Here is a 5,858-nt window from a genome sequence, read left to right as displayed (position 1 = left end):
TGGCTGTATTGTCAAAGGTATCTCTCTGTACAAGTAGAAGATTCAGTTATAAGCCATTCACACAAGCTCAGGGACGAGCTTCCCTTCTTCTCCTGAATGTCTTTACAGAACAAAAGCAAAAGGAATATTGTTTTAAATCAGACTAAGCTGTGACTAATTATATTAACAAAGGCTGTGTTCTGCGATATCCCATTCAGCAAGAGACCACACAAGAGAATGAGAAATCTGATACTTCATATCAATGAGTTAAAAGACACTCCTTGTAAATTTTCAATCCTGTGTATTGCTGTTGTGTTCACAACCTTTGATGTCTAACAAAACCTGTTCACTGAAGATATGGAAGTAATCACTGCTGCTCAAAAAGAACTTTGACCTAAAGTCTAGTGGATTTGCAGGACTTGCAGACTTGGATATGCAGGACCTTTACATTGTTTCCTTGATTCCCACCTTGGGGAAATGGAAACAGAGAAAAGTATTCAGAACAGTGGATTAATTCACATATAGGAATAATGCATTTATTTCAAAACAAGATGGGATTTTTGGGCAATGTTATATGGTTATTGGCAGCTACTCTAGAATTTCAGGTTACCTGAAATTGCGCATTATAGAAATAAAATGTGCCTTTTACTTCATGGATTTGGATATTCTGTCACAATTAATGTACTAATAAAGGTTTTGCTTGAGGACGTTGTGAAATAACACACTGTTGTTAACATTGCTCACTAAAACTATTAATACGATCAATTTGACTTGAAATGTGTCTTGTCTTGTAAACCATCAGGTCATTAACTTTAACAATGTCAGAGTATTCTCACTTTTAAATTCAACTAAATAAATGTCCCTGGAATAGCTAAGAGCACATTTTGCACAGAGAAAACTATTTAATGTACTAGTAACGGTAAATAAACAGAACCACCTTCAAATGTATTGTGAAGGATTATGTGCCAGACAGATACTTAAGGGCAAGAATCTTTCAGAGAAATAAGCATGATTCTCAAGTAAAAGGTTGGTGAATGAGAAGGATGGTGCTGAATACTATAACCTCTGCTGTAGTCAATGGTGAACAACGGTGTTCACTGCCTCTCCCTGGACATGTTTACACATACTCTTTAATGTGCATAGCCTATTTTACTGCCCATTAAAGCATTGTGTAAAAAACCATGCTATTATGCTAATGCACAGTGAAATAGGTTATGCGTATTAAGCATCACCTGAAAATCATGCGCTTGCACTACTGCACATTAGGCAGCCTAATGTGCATTAATTTAGTACCTCACATTGTGGATACCCCTAGTTTTCGGCTTTGATTGAAGGCATGGTGTTGTGCGCATGCTCACGTGACTAGAAAGGATGAAGCCTCTAGAAATGCTGACCATTTGCCCTTTTATGATGTCATAACATAAATGCATATATTATGCATGTGAGGTAGCCTCCAGGTTCTGCAGTCTGTCTTGGCGGGGAAGTTATTCAGCACCCTGTGCGGTACCAAGACACCCAATTAGCGAGAACTGTGATGGACACCTGATTGATGGGTCACTCATGAGAATGATTGGAAGAGATTTGATTGACAAGTATGGGGTGATTACAAGATTTATAAGGGGTGTGATCTGTGTGTTCTTGTTCCCTTTCCCTCAGTTAGACACAAGTGAGGGGATCATAAAGTTGTCATTGGATCTTTGTCTTGAAGCAAGTGTCTGAGTAGTGTGTGTATGTTGTTTGGTGAGTCAGAAGTGAGGATCCTTGAGTGGAGGGATGGAAACTTACCTGAGTATCCTGGTGAGTTGTTGGAGACTTACCTGAAGTTGGTTTCTTCCATCTCAGCATTCCTTTTGGTTTTGGTATCGTATCACCCATCCTAAATTGGAGGTTTGGAGTACCTGTGAAGGGAAAGGAACAGAAATCCTCCATTACAGTGAAAGGTGTCAGTGAGCTCAACGAGACAGGGTTCACTGCTGCGGTATTCTGACCTCTACTGTTTGTATTGATGATAACCGCTACTTTTGTGTGTTATTATTCCTGTGTACAATTTCTTGTTCATATATTTTGCTGGTTAATGCTGTTGTCATGGTTGTTGATCAATACACTTTTCTGTTTTAAACTGTGTCTCCGTACGTTTTGATGGCTTTAGATGGGGCTGGCCCAGTAAGCCAATATCAGAAGAATTGAACTCTTAAGGCCCACAAATTTATATAGATATCACGAAGTTCCCCAAAGTTTTGAGGAGGATTAACAAGGATCTTCCCCTTTTTTGCTAAGTAGAGGCCCTTGGGGTCTTCAGCACTGAAGGTACTAAATGTAATGCGAATTAGAAAAAGCGGATTAATGCACATGTAGATGTGTTCCCCGAGAGGCAGTGAACAGAAACTAAGTAGCGTGAAGAGAAGAAAGACAAAACTGTATGTTGCAGAAAGATGATGGCTTAGAAATGGTATTTAAAGATTTGCTTTTTGGGAATTGGCTTATCGGTGTGTATATATATATATGTATTAGAATAGTTCAGGATGGGCAGCAGGGGTTAATTGATTTCTAAAAAGCCTGGGTCTCATATGTATTTTTCTGAGCCTTCAGAAGCAGACAGGCTGTCCAATACAACAAGGCCAATGGATACACACACAGCCAAAGTGGGGCCATATACCACACTGTTCTATAACATGAGATAAGGTGACATTGACTCGCAAGGCCCCAGAAAAGGTGGAATTTGCCCCCAAGGCCCCCAGGGGGGGGGGGGGGGGGGGCAGAGTTTTCCAGGGGAACAAACCAAATAAGGAGGACACTGGTAAACCCCCAAATTACGATGTGGGCATGTGCTAGGTTTATGAAAATGGGACTTTGGTTGACAACACTGGACGTGGACAGTTTGACAACCACACAGAGAGTCTAAACAATGACAGCCATGGATAAAGAGTCATCAGGAGGGAAGGAGAATACAAAAGCAGAGACTTAAGAGTAACAAAGGGTCCTCTGCTAGGATCCATCCTCCTTCACAGGAGGGTCCCTGAGAGGGATCCCCGTCCCCCAGGAGGGGTCCCTGATGCTACCATGGACAGAGGGCACACCACCAGCCCGTCTCATCCACTCCACTGGATGAGGGGTGTGGGTTTTGGCATCCCAACTCCAGGCTGCTGACATGCTGACACCTAAGAGAGAGCCTTAGAGTGAAGTCTGCATCCTGGCCAGACATTTCTTGACTCTGATGACAGCCCTAGGATTGGTAGCTATAGAATTGCTTGATTGTTTTGAATCTTTCTTTTCTGTTATCACTGTGTATCAATAAATTTGCCTCTTATCAAATGGAAAGGTCGTGGTTGGTCTGAGGGTGGGGGATGCCTCACTCCCATCCCCCGGAACAAGGCATCTGGGTCCTAAATCCTGAGCCAGCGAAATATATAATTGTGGGCTCTCTCCTTCTCACATGCACATGCATATGCAGACACACAGAGACACACACTTTCTAAAACTGCATAAAAGTAATGATTAAGGCTTTTATTGAAATTATACTGATATAGGTAAAACTTTTAGGAGTGACCTGTGGATGTTCTAGGGCAGTGCTTCTCAAAGTGGAGCCACCAGTCGCTGGTCTGCAGCGAGTTGCCAGGAAAGAAAGAAATATATTTTCAGAAGCATAACACTGATATGTCATAATGCCACAGTTCATACGTTCCAACACTCCAGGTGACGCCACATTGTGCGAGGTGAGGAAAGAGAAAGAAACAGTCAGTCGCGCATTTGTGTAGTGCTGTTACATGCAGTTGCTGCCACCAGCTGAACCAGGCACCGGTCCCTGGCCCACTGGAAAAAAAATTGCCGGTCCGCCACATCAGATAGTTTGAGAAGCACTGTTCTAAGGCAGATAATACAAGCAGCAGGAACTCACAGTTCTGGTCAGCATGCTTATGTCAGCACTAATGCAGACACAAATGAACAAAAGAGACTCAGCCAGTAGAGCTCAAATTTCTGGCCCTGTGGGCCAGCTGAGTGTGCATCTGGTGTGCAGAGTCAGTCCATGGCTGTGATTTGGTGTGATGACCTGGCTGTGCATGCCAACTTAACAGTATGAGTGGTCCAATCTTGCATGCCTGATCCTGCTGCATGCTGGCCTGGCCCTGTGCACCAGATCTGGCTACATGCTGGCTCGACTCTGCCTGTCACCCACCATGTACCAGTGTGATCTAGTGTACAGGGCCACATTATCCAGGTCATGGGGCTCCTTACAGATCTGGAAATTCAGCAGCTGGTGAGTTGTAATTAATGCTGCCATAAACACCCCCCAACACTAAATTTTTGGATCGCTGGGCACCCTTAAGGCTGGATCTGGCCCATGGGCTGGAGTTTGAGCACCTCTGGATGTATGTGTGATATGTGTGATGTACATTGGGTTTTTTCTCCCTGCTCTGGGCAGATATGTTTCTGTTCTGATTTTAGGTCATGTGGCTACTGTAGCACATATTTTATTAGTGGGGAAGTTTAACAGCTGGTCCACACTGGGGGCAAAGTTTAGTCTCTTCCTGAGATACCACATGAGCATAGAAAATGCACAGATGTGCCCTGTCAGCTCCAAGATTAAATATTACAGCTTATCTATAGTCTTGTCCCTCTCCTCTAAGTGAAGAAGACTCAAGGCCCAGCAGAAATTCTTAAAAACACAAAGTGGCAGAGCTTGTGGTTCTGCCAAAAGAATAGCATGGCTGGTGGCTCCAGTAACTGGAAAGCACTACGTAAGCTAACCGTATATGGGGTGGTGAACCATTTCAAATCACCCGGTCACACAATTTTTCAAAGAGGGAAGCCTATTCATCTCCCAGCCCCTTTTTTAATTTCCCTGTATAAAGTACTGTTAACTGAACTTTGAAAAGGGCCAAGGGCCTTAGCAAAATAAATTGCAGCTTTGCTCTTTTGTAGCAGTAAGGAGAGCTGTCTCAGTGGGTCAGGAACAATTCTCTCCTTGGTTGACAGTACTGTATTAGAGCTATCAGTTGGAAGGTTACTCACTGGGTTAAATAGTCCCTAACATTTCATACTAATAGTCTCCTGGGGAGGAGTGAGCCCCTTACTGAAACATTGTGAAGTTCTGCACAAAGTGGTATCACCAGAGTTTGATAGTCAGCTGGGGTGGAGTCACAGAAGCTGTTTCCAGAAAGGTCAGGCGTATGGGCAATAAACAGTTACATATGGATGACGGGTTCTTCTGAGAATCTGTCTTGTTTTTTTTGGGCTGAAGAACAGAGCTGATTCATACACCATCTATAAAATCATTGTCACCGAAGCTGCAGAACCTATCATTTTGGTGCTGATGGTTAAATTACTTTTGTCTCTGAAAAGTTAATAACTTTTCCAAAGCATGACTTTTATTGCTGAAATTTGCATCTAACACCACAATTCAGTTTAATTTTTTCTCTTTAAATCAGAAATTCTAACCCATTATCCAATTCCCATGTGCTGTTTTTATTAATGCAAGAGAAACTTTCCATGCTGTGCTACTGAGGAAGCAGCCTCCATTCACAACATGACACTAGCTGTTAGAGAATGGTAAATATTACCTATTTCTGATAGAGTCTAAATGGAATTTTCCCCTGCTGTATTTTCAAGATGTGACATAATTACTAGGTAGTCTATGTACCCCCAAGTCGGAAACACATTGGAAGCCAGAGGTTGTCAACAATGCTAGAAAAGCCTAAATTTAGAAGTGCAGCACAGTTCTGCTTTCATGGTGCATTAATTCAGCACCCGCAGGCTCTCTCATTCTGTGTTCAAATTACAGGGTGTCTTGTGAGCAGTTCAGATACTGGCCTCAAAGAGTGAGCGGTAAGGTTAGAAGGTCTATACTAATTTGCACAGGGTCAAATCCTGATAAGCATGAT

The sequence above is a fragment of the Alligator sinensis genome, unplaced genomic scaffold (genome assembly GCF_000455745.1).
Source record: "Alligator sinensis unplaced genomic scaffold, ASM45574v1 scaffold357_1, whole genome shotgun sequence".
Taxonomy (NCBI): domain Eukaryota; kingdom Metazoa; phylum Chordata; order Crocodylia; family Alligatoridae; genus Alligator; species Alligator sinensis.
Note: the sequence above shows the minus strand (reverse complement) of the source record.